The following is a 17,908-nucleotide window of genomic DNA, read 5'->3' on the forward strand; positions in this document are numbered from 1 at the left end:
TTAGAAAATAAAATGATGATTAAGATAATAATAACAGCGGCCAAGAAGTCCAAATGTGCTCTAATCTGAAATGTATTGATTATTAAAATATGAAATGATACTATACAGAGTCGTTTCTGGTGTCTGTAACAAACCACCCTGCGCTGATTCCTATTAAATTTCAGAGACCCCGGAAACCTTGTTCGTGTCCTTTTCCTTTCAAATGAAAGCTTTCTGGAGGTATGATTTTTTTAAAAAAAATACTGAGTGGTTAACACATCTGCATCTTACTTTCTCCATCAGTTTAAGTGACCCATTGTGTTTGTACCATATTGGCGTCTTGTAGACACAGTGTTTCATTCCTCCCACACCCCGCACCTTCACTGTAATGAGATTCAACTGCCCCCAATGTTATTTTAATTAAACCCTTCAATTTAATCAATTGATTAATTAACAAAATGAAACCTATGTCTGTGTTGGTGGTGAGAATTGAGCCACCAATTCTGAACAATCAGCACCTTGGCTGTAAAGGTAAAGGGACCCCTGACCATTAGGTCCAGTCGTGACCATAGCTGCCAAGTTCTCCCTTTTTTAAAGGCAAATTCCCTTATGCTGAATAGGCTTCCTCACGAGAAATGGGGAAACTTGGCAGCTATGGACTCGTGACTGGGGTTGCGGCGCTCATCTCGCGTTATTGGCCGAGGGAGCCTGCGTACAGCTTCCAGGTCATGTGGCCAGCATGACTAGGCCGCTTCTGGCGAACCAGAGCAGCACACGGAAACACCGTTTACCTTCCCGCTTGGTAACCAAGAATGTGCAAGATCTAAGTCATCATCAGCTTTTGAGACCATAAAATTGACCACAGAGGGCTGTAAAAACATTTTACATCTATGTCACATCACACTGCATTTAATAGTATCCTACAGCCAAGGTGTGACCCAGGTGTCACAGGTATGATCAATGAGTTCTATGGAGAAATTTAGAGTTGCACACATTTCAGGGATGATAATGTCCTTGAAGTCCCTTCTCTAGACAATCAGTGTAGAGGACCTGCTTCATTTTTAATCTGTTTGGGTCTTCCTTGCTGCATGTGTTTTCTCTAGACCTGGAGTGGAGAAAGAACTGCCTGGTTTGTTTTGAAGGGACTATGTGGCTCATTCTATGTGGCTGTTGTTTGTTTTGCTTTTCTGTTCCCTGTTAGAGATGTGATCATTGCCCAGAGAAAATAAATTGAGCAATCCAAGGTTTTGTTGCCCCAGTATCCATCCTACACTTTACAAAGAGCGGGAGCGATCCTGATCTTGCCATGATGGGACAACCCTGCTCTCCATACAAAAAGATCTCAAAAGAAAAGCAAGCAACTTGGTCATGGAGGGATATCTGCATTATTTGTTGTGCTTTCTATAACATTTCCCCTTTATCTGATCCAAGATTCTAGTGCAGCATGCAGCCACCCACAAATACCACAATTTGGAACAACATGTTCATGAAAAACAAAGTGTTTGTTCTGCTCCATTAAAGCACTGCCATTGTGAAGGGAGATCCAGTGTTTTGATTCTGTTTAGAGGAAATGAAACATGTGTACTATGTAGATCTTTCTTTCTTTCTTTCTTTCTTTCTTTCTTTCTTTCTTTCTTTCTTTCTTTCTTTCTTTCTTTCTTTCTTTCTAAAACCTTCCTTCAAATAGCTCAGGTCAGCAGCTTTTCGGGCATCTTTTACAGAAACAATCCTTTCCATGACTGACTGCTATTTTTTAATGTTTTGTTGTGGTCATTGTCGCTCACCCAGACATAAGGTTCTATTTTTTTTATCTCCAGTTATGCATTTGGGGGGTGGGGTAGGGTGGTGGTGGTAGCAGTTGGCTTTCCAGGCAGGTCTGTGTCATTCCTGTGCAGTGAGAGTTTATTCTGAATAGATCCATCACTACCTGCAACCCGATTCTGTGAATTTTTACTCAGAAGTAAGTCCTGGTTCGTTCAAAGGTGCTGACTCCATGAAGAGAGCTATCCTATCCTACCATGACCAGGAGGGAGCTTCTGGGATGGACGGCCAAACCAGGGCATAAGTGAGAGCAGAGGAGATTTCTTGTGCATTCCTGAATTCTTTTCACAGGCCTTTGTTTGTTTTGTTTGCTTCTTTTAATCAGTATTCTCCAATTGTTTGTCATGGGAGGGAAATGATATTTTCTATGGAAATTTCTGGTCACCTGGCATGCCACCCACCAGCTCCCCACCCCCTTTTAGGAAGGCTTTCTTTCAGGTGTAACGCAGAAATTTATGAAATATCAGCTTTATATCAGCTGAATTTGGGTTTTGTTTTTGCTTTTTAAGTTGGTAGAATTTGTAGAATTGATTTTATTCACTCTCAGTACGTTTCTGAGCACAATTCAAATTGCTGGTGCTGACCTTTAAAGCCCTAAACGGCCTGGCCCAGTATACCTGAAGGAGCATCTCCACCCCCATCATTCAGCCCAGACACTGAGGTCCAGCTCCGAGGGCCTTCTGACGGTTCCCACACTGTGAGAAGTGAAGCTACAGGGAACCAGACAGAGGGCCTTCTCAGTAATGGCACCCGCCCTGTGGAATGCCCTCCCATCAGATGTCAAAGAAACAAACAACTATCTGATGTTTAGAAGACATCTGAAGGCAGCCCTGTTTAGGGAAGTTTTTAATGTCTGATGTTTTGACGTATTTTTAATATTTTGTTGGAAGCCTCCCAGAGTGGCTGCAGAAACCCAGCCAGATGCGAGGGCTATAAATATGTTGTTGTTATTGTTGTTGTTGTTGTTGTTGTTGTTGTTTTGTTTAGAACTTGTGTTCTGTACTCAGAAACAAACTGGGAAACAGCATAGATCATTAAGAATCAATGTTGTTTATATCCTGAGCTTAGTTTCAGATACAGGTAGGTAGCTGTGTTGGTCTGAGTCGAAACAAAATAAAAAAAATCCTTCAGTAGCACCTTAAAGACCAACTAAGTTTTTATTTTGGTATGAGCTTTCGTGTGCATGCACACTTCGTCAGATACACTGAAACAGAAGCAGCCAGACCCTTATGTAAGCTCATACCAAAATAAAAACTTAGTTGGTCTTTAAGGTGCTACTGAAGGAATTTTTTTTATTTAGTTTCAGATAGTTGCTGCATCCAGGATCAGCTGGAGTTTCATAAACTCAGCCCTCCCTCTCGGCATATTGCAGCAATCAGGTTACCAGAGCATGCAAAAAAACAGCCCAGCCTCTGAATGTGAATTTGCATTTCGCAAATCAGCTGAACCTTACAGAGCACACTCCTTTTGTCACCTGGATGCTTAAAAGCAACAGTGCGGCCCCGATCAATCCTAACTGCAAGTCTGCTGCTCAAAGGGGAAGAGCAGAGTCATGACCCCCATATCCACAACCTCTTTGGTTGCTTCCATTTATCAAGCATTCATCTTGATTTGTTTGCGCAATGTATTCAGCTGACTCTTGATTGGGCTTTCGTTCTGATTTATTTCCAAGGATGTTATATGATGTTGAAACAGGCAGTTGTTATTCCACACTTTCCACTGCATTTCCAAAAAGGTCTATTTGCTTTGGAAATGGGTTTGTTGCACAAGAGCACCAAAACCACTTCAACTGCATGACCTGAAATTCTTTGTTCTTGAATCCCACCTGCAAAATAGCAACAGCCTATCTGAACGGAGGGACGCGGTTGGCGCTGTGGTCTAAACCATTGAGCCTCTTGGGCTTGCCGATCAGAAGGTTGGCGGTTTGCATCCCCGCAATGGGGTGAGCTCCCGTTGCTCTGTCCCAGCTCCTGCCAACCTAGCAGTTTGAAAGCACACCAGCGAAAGTAGATAAATAGGTACTGCTGTGGCGGGAAGGTAAATGGCATTTCCGTGCGCTCTTCTGGTTTCGGTGTTCCGTTGTGCCAGTAGCAGCTTAGTCATGCTGGCCACATGACCTGGAAAAACTGTCTGCGGACAAACGCCGGCTCCCTCGGCCTGTAAAGCAAGATGAGCACCGCAACCCCATAGTCGTCTGTGACTGGACTTAGCTGTCAGGGGTCCTTTACCTTTTTATCTGAATGGAGCTTTAACTTGTCATCAACATATTTGTCTTATCAGGATGGTAGCAATCTTCCCCATTCTGTTCACTATTGATTTCTGGCAGGTCATTCACCCACACAGTTGCACAATGGCATAACCTCAGGCTTATCCCAAGGCTAAAGAAAAGGCAAAATGAAACTGGGTGTCATCAGATAAAGACGTCAACATGCTCCAAAAATGGGATAAAAAAGATAGGGAAGGAGTGGAAACCACTTGTGGTGGCTCAAACATGGAGAATGAGTGAGGTCCCAACTAAAGAAGAATGGCAGCTTGCAGACTTAACATACAGAATAAGAGAACAAGAAGAACATATGTTTTAAGAAGACTGGAAAATGTTTCTTCAGTAGCACCTTAAAGACCAACTAAGTTTTTATTTTGGTATGAGCTTTCGGGTGCATGCACACGAAAGCTCATACCAAAATAAAAACTTAGTTGGTCTTTAAGGTGCTACTGAAGGATTTTTTTTATTTTGCTTCGACTCAGACCAACACGGCTACCTACCTGTAACTGGAAAATGTTTGTTGAATATATGGGGGGGGATTTGTGTACACTTGAAAATGCTGACAGCATTAAGATAAATTCAACAGAGTAAATAAGTTTTGATAGATGTAATAATGGGATACTGAATGGTTTAGTTTATGTAAATATGCAGGGATTTATGATATGCAAAATGAACCATGGAAAGAGAAGAAGAAGGGGAATCATTAATATTTTAAGGTTGTTTAAATGAGTATTCTAAATGGTAAAACAGAAAATTTAATAAAAATTGTGTGTGTGTGTGTGTGTGTGTGTGTGTGTGTATTTTTCTGTGTATAAGGCTCGATTTTTTTAAACCAATAAATTGGGTTTAAAATTTGCGCTTGTCTTATACACGGGTAGTGATGAGGGGTGTTTTCTTAATTTGGAGTCCCCCAAAATATTATGCAAGTCTTATGCATGGGGGCGTCTTACACATGGAAAAATACGGTATATAAAATTTTCTGTTTTACAATTTAGAATACTCATTTAAACATTATATATATATATATGTGTGTGTGTGTGTGTGTGTGTGTGAAGCCACTTGTGGTGGAACCTTATATATTGCCTATTTGCAATAAAGCAAGCAAGTTCTTGCCTTCTGCTACCTCCAGAGTTGAAACTAAGAGGATTAGTGTACAGTGGACGCTCGGATCGTGAACATGATCCGTGCAGGAGACACATTCTCAACCAGCAGCATACGCAACCCGCAGTGCCACATCTGCGCATGCGCAAAGCGCGATTTAGCACTTCTGCGCATGCGCGAGAACTGAAACCCGGAAGTAACCTATTCCGGGACTTCTGGGTTTGGCGTGGTACGCAACCCGAAAGCGTGCAACCTGAAGCGGCCATAACCCGAGGTATGACTGCATGTGGGTTTGGGACTACCTGGTTAAGCTAGTTTCATTTTAAACTGGGTGATGTTCCATCTCACTGTGAAAGAATTGAAAGCCACACATGACTCTGATTAGATTTGTCTGTCATACATGACCCATTCCCTTGGAATTTTAAGTACTTGTTGCTTATTGTTCAAGAAAGCTGATAGTGGTTGACTGCATGTTAGAGATTCAAATAGGACAGAACAGATAGAAGGAACACGCACCTCCGTATAAGGGAAAGCCACAATAGCAGTCCATTGCCTAACATTGCTTCGGGTCTGCTGCTTACATCACTCTCTGTTTTCTAACAAAGGAGTAAACAAAGGCACATCATCATGAGTTGTCACGGAATAAAAGGTCAAAGGAAGGCTGGAAACACTAACCATTTAAGGTCACACTGATTTATATTTTTAGTAACCACCAGATTCGAAACTCTCTTTTTTTAATCAAGATTCTAGAATTCAAAGGACCTCACAACTTTAAAATTCACCAACATTTCCAAGTCTGTTTAGATTTCAAACATGAAATCTAAATAGAGGATTTTACCTCAATATTAGAAATTTGACTTTTGATTGGTCATTACAGTTTGATTTTTTTTTTAATTTTGGCTAGTATCAAATATAAAATGCCACAACAGAAGGCAGCCCTGTTTAAGGAAGTTTTAAATGTTTGATATTTTATCACCTTTTTATTATGTTGGGAGCCACCCAGAATGGCTGGGAAAACTCAGCCAGATGGGCGGGGTATAAATTTATATATTATATTATATTTTATTATATATTGTATTATATTATATTATATTATATTATATTATATTATATTATATTATATTATATTATATTATAGGCTTCAAATGCTATTGCATGAAAACAATCAAATAAGGTGCACTGCTAAATACTATTTGATGCCAACTGATAAATAAATAAAAGTAGTGAATGCTCAGAGTACTTGATATAAAAATCTGTGATAGTGAATTTGGAGGGGAGATTCACTTCAGCTCTACTCCTGAAGTATATGGGCCAAGCAAGAAGTATGTGCTTTTATAGTGAAAGAGGCCAGCTAATTTTATATCAGACTAGTGGGCAGTGCCTGGCATTGCCCAGAATTTGTAGAAACTAAAAAATGGAAGAAGTGATTTTTCAATACTGCAATTTGTGAGTTTGGACCTGAGACACCAAAAATGGATGAAGCCCTTCCAAAGTCACATTTCAGTCTGCTATCTTGAATCACAATGGCACCCGGCACCCGAACCTCAATGAAAACAGCCACTCCCACCCCAGGAAACCTCAAGCCGAGTTTGGAAACACTATCTCAAGAGGCGGTGTGCCAATAAAGTCATGCCAAAGTTGCATTTCAGAGCACCATCTTGATTCAAACTGGCATCCAGAATCTGAGTGGGGGCAAAGGCTGCTGCCCCACCTTGGGAACTCTCGTGCTGAGTTTTTTTTAAAATGTTATCTCAAGAGATGGTTGAACCTATGCAAAACAAAAAACAAAAAAACCAAGCCAAGTTATGCCAAAGTCTGGCATTCCAATTCAAAAAGAGAATCCTCTCTTTCTCTGTGTCCTCAGAGAAGGAGATCTGCTGTTGCCTGTAAGATGCCCTCCTAGGGACCATAAGGTAAAAAGGTAAAGGTAAAGGACCCTTGAACGGTTAAGTCCAGTCAAAAGCAACTATGTGGTTGCGGCTCTCATCTCACTTTCAGGCCGATGGAGCCGGCGTTTGTCCACAGACAGCTTTCCGGGTCATGTGGCCAGCAGGACTAAACTACTTCTGGCACAGAGAGGACCATGACAAGTGCCAGAGCGTCTGGAAATGCTGTTTACTGTACCTTCCCACCACAGCAATACCTATTTATCTACTTGCACTGGTGTGCTTTCAAACTGCCATGTTGGCAGGAGCTGGGACAGAGCAATGGGAGCTCACTCCATCATGCAAATTCGAACCGCCCACATTCCGATCAGCAAGCCCAAGAGGTTTAGTGGTTTAGACCACGGCGCCATAAGATGGCAGGTTAATAGTTAATTTTTGTATGCCATACTGTATTATTGCTTTCAAAAACAACATAGGCGGGAAAATAATAATAATGAAAAGCATATATAAATGGAAGTGTCAATCCTGCCAGTAACTATGTAATAGTCAAATTTACTAGGATAGTATTACAATAATGGTTTTCAGTTGATATCTCTCTCCACCCCCCATATCAACATAATATGATATATTATATATCACTAGTGTCATTCAGCCCGTTTAATAAACGGGCGCTAGAACATTCAGCCTTTTTTGGCGACGGCAGCGCGTGGGGGGGCGGCTGGCCCCTCCCACGGCCGCCGCTTCGTCGGGGCACTCCGCTGAGCCCAGCTGGCCGGCGGGCACCCAGGAGAAGGCTGCAATTCGGCCTCTTTTGGCGGTGACGGCGCGTGGGGGGCCAGCTGGCCCCTTCCACGGCCGCCGCTTTGTCGGGGCCCTCCGCTGAGCCCAGCTAGCTGGCGGGCGCCCAGGAGAAGGCCGCGATTCGGCCTCTTTTGGCGGCGGCGGCGGCGGCGCGTGGGGGGGCCGGCTGGCCCCTCCCACGGCCGCCGCTTCATCGGGGTGCTCCGCTGAGCCCAGCTGGCCAGCAGACGCCCAGGAGAAGGCCGTGATTCGGCCTCTTTTGGCGGCGGTGGCACTTGGGGGGGGCGGCTGGCCCCTCCCAAGGCCGCCGCTTCGTCGGGGCACTCCGCTGAGCCCAGCTGGCCAGCGGGCGCCCAGGAAAAGGCTGCGATTCAGCCTCTTTCTGCGGTGGCGGCAAAGGAAGCAGCCACCTCCTCGCGCAGTGAGGCACTTGTCCGGCCGGGAGCGGCGGTTGGCAGAGGGGTGGGGGGTGGGTGGGGAGAGTGTGTGTGTGTGTGTGTGTGTGTGTGTGTGTGCAGTCTCTGCATCCAATCCCTGTTTCTGTGGGGCACATGCGCAGTAGCGCAAACCCAGGGACACAGGGAATACTGGTCGCAGAGACACTTGCACTTTATTATATAGGATGATATATACCGGTATATATATATATCATGATATATATATGATATAAAATGTGACCAATTTTGCTGTTGTGATGTGTGAAATATGTCAACCATTTGCTTGTTGATCTCATTTGTATCTCTAGATGTAATAAAAAAAGCTTCCATTCAAGCAGCAGCTGGAGCTATAATTAGTGTATTCCAAATCTCCCTGAACATGGTTGTAAAGTAATCCATAAATAGCAAGCCTGGTGATTATATCTTTATTAGAAATGCCTCCAGAGAATTTGTTGAATCTGGCAAGGCACATCCAAGGAATGCAAAATAAACAAAGCAAAAAACAAAATACTACTGCACCAATAAAAATGGCCTGACTGATTTGCTCTAATTCCTTTAATAGAAGCTCCCCCCCCCTCAAACTAGGAAGTATTATTAGAACACCTCAAGAAAGGAATGCTTTTTACCCACATCTATTTTTATGGACAAGATGCAAACCTGCTTCAGTCTCACTTCTTTATGCTCTCTTCATCATTTATCAATATCCAGTCAATATTAAACATTCCAAACTCGGTTACGTTTCAAAGATCTCAGCTTTGCGTGGATTGATGCCCATGGTTAGAGTTAGAGTTGCAAACTTTGAAGAATTTACAAATCAGTCCCCATACAAAATCCATTGAAATTGAAAAGTTTCCCCAGATTCATTGAAAAAAAATCTTGTAAGTTTAGTTTTGAGAGTAATAGAACAGAAAACTCAGAGGCAGAAAGCAAAAGATCAGCCAGCACAGGGATGACGTGGAATAAGAGGGACTGAAGGGGTGGGACTTTACTTGGAGCAACACCATTATCTAAGAGAAATGGCATTCCTTTGTCTCTCTCTCTCTGTGAATGTTGAATAAATTATTTGGTAAGAGCTCTTCTTGGTGCGTTTTGTTTTTGGCTTCTTAGCATCCCACCGTGGGAGGGAGGGAGGGATAGGATTCCCTGAAGCCTTGACAACAGGAAGAAATGACACTGACTTTGGCAGTGAGGGCTACCAACTTCAATGACTTCAAAAAAAGGATTAGACGAATTCATGGAGAATAAGGCTAGTAATGGCTATTAGCAATGCCAGCTGCCGAAAATCACAGGAAGAGAAAGGGCTCTTGCCACTCAGGTCCTGCTTGCATTCTTCCCATGGGCATCTATTTGGCCACTGTGAGAACAGGATGCTGGACTAGATGGACCACTGGCCTGATCCAGCAGAGCTATTCTTATTTTTTTATATTTCCTGAGGTGGCATGGTTTTCCTCTGGTTTGAGGGTGCTTCAAGGGACTAGAGTGGCTATGCACCCTCTGTAACCCCCAATGGTCCTTTCTTTGCATGTCCCCCAAATGCCCCAAATTTACTTCTGCTGATGTTGGTAGGGCAAGGACCAGAGACATTCCCATGGCAGCAGGGAGAGGGAACTCTTATTATTTTGTTTGTTTGCTGTTTTTGAAATTTTATATCAAAAAAACTAAGATCATGGCCACTGGTCCCATCACCTCCTGGCAAATAGAAGGGGAAGAAATGGAGGCAGTGAGAGATTTTACTTTCTTGGGTTCCATGATCACTGCAGATGGTGACAGCAGTCACGAAATTAAAAGACGCCTGCTTCTTGGGAGAAAAGCAATGACAAACCTAGACAGCATCTTCAAAAGCAGAGACATCACCTTGCTGATAAAGGTCCATATAGTTAAAGCTATGGCTTTCCCAGTAGTGATGTATGGAAGTGAGAGCTGGACCATACAGAGGGCTGTTTGCTGAAGAATTGATGCTTTTGAATTATGGTGCTGGAGGAGACTCTTGAGAGTCCCATGGACTGCAAGAAGATCAAACCTATCCATTCTGAAGGAAATCAGCCCTGAGTGCTCACTGGAAGGACAGATCCTGAAGCTGAGGCTCCAATACTTTGGCCACCTCATGAGAAGAGAAGACTCCCTGGAAAAGACCCTGATGCTGGGAAAGATTGAGTGCACAAGGAGAAGGGGACGACAGAGGATGAGATGGTTGGACAGTGTTTTCGAAGCTATGAACATGAGTTTGACAAAACTGCGGGAGGCAGTGAAAGACAGGACTGCCTGGCGTGCTATGGCCCATGGGGTCACTAAGAGTCAGACACGACTAAATGACTAAACAACAACAACATATATATATGTGTGTGTGTGTGTGTGTGTGTGTGTGTGTGTGGCTTACATAAAAGCAGTTTGTAAACAGACATTCATCAAATGGCATCATAACATCTTGATACAAACAAGATCATAACAAAACTGTATATCATAAAGAAAACTGAGCAGTGTCCAAAACAGGCAATTAAAAAGTTAAAAAGACCAAGTCCAAAGAATCTCAAGTAAACATATACATTTTTGAGAGACAGTTATTACTTGCTTCGCCTCATGAATTACCCAAAGGAGGGCATTCCAGTGGGTGGATGCTATCACTAAGAAGAGCTGTGATGTGACAATTCACTGCTCATAGACCAACTAGAAGGTCTCCTCGGAAGATCTTGGTTGATGTGAACTGGTGGAAAACGTCTCGTGGTATACAAGTCCCAAGGTCTTTATTAATTAAGTTATTAATTAGGAGTATGCTTTTACACAACACATAGATAAATTGTGAAATTCACTCCCACAAGAGACAGTGATGGTGACCAACTTGGATGGCTTTTAAAAAAGGATTGGCCAAATTCAAGGAGGGTAAAGCTATTTATTTTAGGAGAAATATTGTGGTTTCTTTCTTAGTCAATATGATGAGAGTGGTGGTGGTAGGAGTTTGTTCATCACTAGTCCAGTCTAAATTTGGCAGACCTTTGCAGGTCTTAAACTAGAAAGTTTCTTTCGGCCACTAATATTTGTAGAAAGGAAGGCAGGAAAATATACATATTTTTCAGACTTGTTCATAATATAAAGTACTCACTTTATATTTATTTTGAAAAAGTGCTTTTCCTACTCTTTACTTCTATGACAGCAATGTTAGGCAAGCATGGGTGGATCTCCAAACATTTTCTTTACAAAGGAGATGGCCTTCAGCTGTTGTATTTTAGGGCAAACAAAAGGAACATCACCATTTGCATGCATTCCAATGTCTGGGATTACTATATGTTTACAGTTGTAAAAGTCATTTGAATTATCCACCAGTGAACAAGTACTGGCATTTGAGACGAAAGGGAAAATATTTCTCAGATGGTTCCTGGTGAACATTTGCTATAAAATTCTTTCCAGTGTGTGTGGGTGACTTTATCCACGCAAAGATAGATATAATCCCCTCTCTTCCCCGCCAAACATTGTAGGTCATGGAGTCTTTGCTTCACTTCTGCTCTACAGCCAGACACCTGGCTGTACCTGTGGGGTTGTTTTTTAGGGTAAACTTTCACTAAGCTTGTGTTTCAATGCATGTTGCCTGCTTTGGGAATAATTGGGAAACACGTTATACATATGTCCTGAAAAACTACCCTGCACAGAAATGAATGTTGCTCAATTGTACAGCACATGTTTAACTCAGCTGGTTAGAGCATGGTGTTGATAATGGCAAGGTTGCAGGTTCGATCCTTGTATGGGACAGATGCATATTCCTGCAGTGCAAGGAGTTGGAAATATATGATCATTGGGGTCCCTTCCAACTCTACAATTCTATGATTCTATGAACACATGGAAGGTCCAAACTTCAGTCCTTAGCCAGGCAGGGCTGAGAATGATTCCTATTTGAAACTCTGGGGAGCGGCTGCCAGTCAGAATAGACCAGGTATAAAACCTGTGGCACTCCATATGTTGTTGGACTACAACTCCCATCATCCCTGGCCATGCTTCTGGAGCTGATGGGAGTAGGAGACCATTAGCTTTTGGAATGCCATAGGTTTCTCAACCCTAGACAATACTGAACTAGATTGATCTGACTGTATAAAACAGCACGTTTCACTCTGCAATGTCAAAGCATGTCAAACCATATGAAACACAGCACCATTGAGGTTGCTATCTTTACTTTTGGTGGCCTAACTCTCGTGCCTTTAGCTTGTCTCGTGGAAAACAAGCAGCTGGATTATGATTATGGATATGTTAATTGGCTGTTTTTATTGGAAAATTAATAAAAATGATTTTTTTAAAAAAAGAAAAGAAAGAAAAGAAGCAGCTGAATCTTTTCCTAAAAAAAAAATTTAAAAAATGGGGAACTCTTCACTTGCTAAATTTCAGCATCGTAAAGGGACCCCTGACCATTAGGTCCAGTTGTGACCGACTCTGGGGTTGCGCGCTCATCTCTCATTATTGGCCAAGGGAGCCGGCGTATAGCTTCCAGGTCATGTGGCCAGCATGACAAAGCCGCTTCTGGCAAACCAGAGCAGCACATGGAAACGCCGTTTACCTTCCCGCTGTAGCGGTTCCTATTTATCTATTTGCATTTTGACGTGCTTTCGAACTGCTAGGTTGGCAGGAGCTGGGACCAAGCAACGGGAGCTCACCCCGTCACAGGGATTCGAACTGCTGACCTTCTGATCAGCAAGCCCTAGGCTCAGTGGTTTAACCACAGCACCACCTGGGTCCCTCAGCATCTTAGGCTCCTCAAAAGGCACATGGGAATAACTGGTACAGGTCAATATGTATCCCTTGATCCTGCTAAACTGACCTAGGGATGCTTATGTAACTATTTGACTTGCAGTGTTTAGAGAAGCCAGGTGGGTTTGTCTCAGATATACAATTTACAAGCTCCAGTGTTGCCGCTAAGAAAGCTTTGCTGCAAATCCTACAATGTTTTACATCAGCCAGTGAATGAACCAAAAAGCAAGACCACCCAGGTTGGCAAATATGTTTCCATCCTTCCAGTCTTATGATAGTTTGCAGAGAGAAATAATTATTATTGTAAGGCTTATTCGGGTCTTGTGTAGTATTTGGGGGTGGGGAGTTAAAGCAACAAATAGGCGTACTTTGTTCTTACAGCAGTTGCATTTCTGAGCTTAATTGCCCTAAGATAATGATCAATGCAGCTATTTCGGTTGCTTCAGTTAGATAATGTCTTAATAACGAGCTTTCCCCACATCAAAAACGAATTCATAATAGCCTACAGCTGGCAATTTAGAAGATGCCTCCAAGGCCAAAGGGCAGGGGTTTGAAACAGGCTGTAGCCTGTGGTTGTCATCCTAGATATCCATTATTATGTCTAGCAGAAATGCAACATAATAAATTTGCACAGGTTTTTGCCACCATTTCTGCACGTGCACCTTGAGTTCCTACTTTCTAGCTCAGGCTCATTTGAGTCTTGATTGTGTTTGCCCACTGTTGTCCACCAGGTCACAGCATCAGTAGGCTAGACTCCACCCCAAGCCTTTCCACATGTACACAACATTCCCCCTGTTTTCATTTATGGAGGTCAAAGAGGTATACGTTTGACTTGTAGGTGGTTGCCTATCTACAGTCTAGGTAAAGGTAAAAGGTAAAGGACTCCTGGACGGTTAAATCCAGTCAAAGGCGACTATGGGGTTGCCGTGCTCATCTCACTTTCAGGCCGAGGGAGCTGACGTTTTTCCACAGACAGCTTTCTGGGTCATGTGGCCAGCAGGACTAAACTACTACTGGCGCAACAGAAACACTATGACGAAAATCAGAGCGCACGGAAAGGCTATTTACCTTCCGGCCGCAGCAGTACCTATCTACTTGAATGGGTGCTTTTGAACTGCTTGGTTGGGAGGAGCTGGGACAGATTAGATCACACCTATTAGATGATAGTACCAGCAACTACAAAAAGCTAACTAATCCAGTGATCGGTAGCTGCATATAAAATTATATGTCACAGCCACTTGCAGTGTAGAAGAAACAGAAACAGAGTTCAGATATATTCATTGTGTCCCTGCTCACAAGGAAGGCTCCAACCTAATGTGATGGCACTAGCCAGGTTCAAAGGATCAACACGAAAGCCATGGAAGGGCTAGATTCAGATGCAGGCCCTAACTCTGGCCCTGCCAAGAGGACCCTGAGCAGGTATCAGTGAGACTACAACTCTGACACTCCCAAGGAACCAACCACTGCCTCCTCTAGGACCCTTTCCTGGAACATTGCTGGCACTGGCGAGAAGTAGGAGAGAAGTAATGGAGCGTAGATGCAGGGCTAGACTCCAAATAAGAAGGCTGGCTTTTTAAGCTCACCATTCTCAAGCGAAGAGAATGAGATGCGGTAATGTGGACTTAGAAGTATAGAATGATGCACGTGGGTTTCAGGCACTGTTGGAGCAAGTTGTGTCCAGGACAGCTGTCTATCAGCTCCATCTGGTACGCAGGCTGAGACCCTACCTGCCCGCAAACTGTCTTCCTGGAGTGGTGCATGCTCTGGTTATCTCCTACTTGGACTACTGCAATGCTCTCTACGTGGGGCTACCTTTGAAAGTGACCCAGAAACTACAATTAATCCAGAATGCGGCAGCTAGACTGGTGACTGGGAGTGGCCGTTGAGACCATATAACACCAGGCCTGAAAGACCTACAATTCAAAGTGTCGGTGCTGACCTTTAAAGCCCTAAATGGCCTGGGCCCAGTATACCTGAATGTGTTTGCTGTCATGTTGCCCACAGCAAGTGTTGATAACATAAAAACATATGCACAGATCTTGAGCTACTCATCTATATTTGTATGGGCACCCCACGCCTATTCATTTTCCAGATACTTTTACACTAATGACATTTTAAGAAGCAGATATGCACATGATATGTTACTTGTACTCTATACAGGGCCGGCTCTAGGTAGACCCCCGGTGGCGCGGTGTGCCAGGGCGCTGGGCCGGTAGGCTGGGTGCCGCGTGGCGAAGCCGCGCGGAAACCATGCTGCGCCCTGCGAGGGCGGGGGCACCGAAGCGATCTCCACCCCTCAGCACCAGGGCGGCCGACCTGCTCGAGACTGCCCTGCCTCTATATGTTTGCTGTAGTGGTGTTAAAATAAATGTTTACTATGTATAGTGTGAAGCTGTGCCCAATGTGCTCTTCAATGGCCCATTGGTTTTGCAGTTCTGTCATTCTGATGGCCTGTGTGCCAGAAGATGCCCAGAACATCTGCTGACCTCTCATTCACCCCTAGAGAAGGGAACCCCACCTTGGAAAACCCTACCCCCGCCCATGGCTCTTTCACAATCCATGATCTGAGCATTTCACTCCTTTTCCTAATCTTTTTTTTTCACTCTTAAAATAAATAAATAGCCTCGTTACTGTTTAAAATAACACACGAGACTGTTGTGTAGCAGCAACAGACTCTGGAATGTTTGATTAATGGGGCTTGTATTCAGGGTTTAGGCACTTGTGCAAATTACAAACGTGTAACTTGACGAATTAATGATTGGCAATGTTGACGTCAATTGCTGCTTGAGGGGGTGGGTTGGGGGGAATCCAGCCAAGAAATGTAGTGATTCAGGCAGTAATCATGACTTGAGAAAGTTAAGAGGCGTTCCTCCTAAGTCTGTAAAGTCTCTAAGAGGTGACATCCTTTCCTTGAGCTGAAACCTTTCTAGGGTAGATCTAATTAGTGCACATTCCAATAAGGTGTAATCCAAACAATCCAATGTAAACTGACACTTACACTATGGAATGTGTGTTGGCTCCTGTTCTTTGTCTTGGGCTCACACTTCCAAGAACCGTTCCAGGGAGAACTTGGTTTTTAATGACCTGCAGAATGACTTCCATGCAACCTTTCACTAGGTCAGCTATATTTGTCTCTGCCTTGTACCAAGTTAAACCATTCAACCTCCCAGGTCACTTGTTTGCATCAGAGCCCAGTGACGGAAGCCTGAAGCTGTATTGAGGCAGCACCAGGTGTTGAAATCTTGTGCCCCTAACAAAGAAGAAGAAGAAGAAGAAGAAGAAGAAGAAGAAGAAGAAGAAGAAGAAGAAGAAGAAGAAGAAGAAGAAGAAGAAGAAGAAGAATTTATTACCTACACCCCGCCCATTTGGCCGGGCCTCCCTAGCCACTCTGGGCGGCTTCCAACAGGATATTAAAAGCACAAGAAAAGGTCAAACATTAAAAACTCCCCTAAACCGCCCTTGTGTCTCGCATGCTATGCCACTGCTTCCCATGACTGTTCTATAATCATTCCCTTAATAATACGTAAGATTCAACAAAACTGTCCCTTTATCATCCATTTTCTTCTCTTTTTCTTTTGGGTTTGTTGAATGATTGGCATGAAAGGTGGGGTGGTATTAAAGGTACAATTTGAGCTATCACAAACCAAAATGAGAAGAGTGTCCCTCTTTATGTGTTCAAAGACTGATGTCAAAAGACAGTGTTAATGACCATCAACTTTCAATATTTCCAGAATTGTTTTATGAAAAATATCTGAAAAGAAGCAGTGGTGTTTCCACTATTACAAAGAATTCTGGAGAAATACACCCAGGAAAAAAAAATCTCTTTCAAGGGTGAAGAACACAATCACTTGCTACTTATGCCTGTCAAAAAACTAAATATGAGGAAGGACTTTGCAGGGCTAAGGCTGTGGTTCTGGAAGGCACCAAAATTTTTCCCCTCCCTGCAAAACCCCCTACCTCTCTTTAAAACAAATATTGGTTGAGCGCTTCCCTTCCCAGCAATGAAAGTCAGCATTGCCGCAGGAAATTCAATATGAAACAACCTAGTTAGAAGGTTCAACGGATTTTTCAATAAATGAGTAAATGCTGACCTGCATTTGCTCCATGAACACGTTGCCTCCAAAAATAATATCCCGTTACTGAAATCTCAGTTTTGTTTCCTGGCATCCCACAGCAGCAGAAGTTACCATTGCATCAGTGAGCGAAACACAGGAAACTCCGACGGTGGTTGTAGGAACAGAGTGCCACAGAATATAATGAATGATGCATTGTTTTGTATGGAGGAGGGAAAGCTACGGCGCTCTTCTTGCTTGTAAAAAACCTGTCCTTTAAGAAATTAACCCATCCAGATCACCTCCTTCAAAAACACTAGCTTTGGTGGGACATACCCTAGACCAGGCAGACGCAAACTCAGCCCTCCGGATGTTTTGGGACTACAGTTCCCATCATCCCTGACCACTGGTCCTGCTAGCTAGGGATGACACATGAAAGCAGTGCTATTTTTCTAGAAAAAGAGGTGCCAGAACTCACCATGAACCATGTTCTCTTATAATGGCAGAGGCGCCCACCTGAGAGGTGCCGGAACTGAAAAAAGAAAAAAAAACCTGGATGAAAGGTAGTGTGTTTAATTTTTTAAATAATTAAACAAAAAACAAATGCTTTTGGTTTTGCTTTTTTGTAAAGGCATCTTAAATGTTTGGTCTTTGCGCACAGGGAGGTAGACTATCCATTTTAAAAGCAAAAGCAAGAATGAACGAATTCTTGAGATTAATGTAGATTTTACAGCGCTTTCTATTTGGTACTTGTATGAATATTTGCCTAAAGAGCATCTTGACTTTTTATTTATGCTGAATACCTCAACCCACTAAGATTATTTAACAGCAGTATTCACT

At 43.2% G+C, this 17,908-nt stretch overlaps 1 protein-coding gene across 37 annotated transcripts in view; it reads right to left on the minus strand.

The window, feature by feature from the left end:
* PDC (phosducin) overlaps window positions 1-17,600 on the minus strand; it is a 102,770-nt gene extending 85,170 nt beyond the window's left edge. For 28 of the 37 annotated variants that reach the window (XM_088674917.1, XM_088674910.1, XM_088674919.1 and 25 more), the window contains exon 1: window positions 17,108-17,266. The gene's annotated coding sequence lies outside the window, so the exon portion shown is untranslated. Of the gene's footprint in view, window positions 1-5,680; window positions 5,761-16,014; window positions 16,267-17,107; window positions 17,269-17,546 lie in introns of those variants that run through there. The other 9 variants (XM_060276662.2, XM_088674907.1, XM_088674918.1 and 6 more) reach the window with 7 other exon arrangements.
* Between the last annotated feature and the right edge of the window lie 308 nt (window positions 17,601-17,908).

Source organism: Zootoca vivipara, chromosome 7, assembly GCF_965207765.1.
Source record: "Zootoca vivipara chromosome 7, rZooViv2.hap1.1, whole genome shotgun sequence".
Lineage (NCBI taxonomy): Eukaryota > Metazoa > Chordata > Lepidosauria > Squamata > Lacertidae > Zootoca > Zootoca vivipara.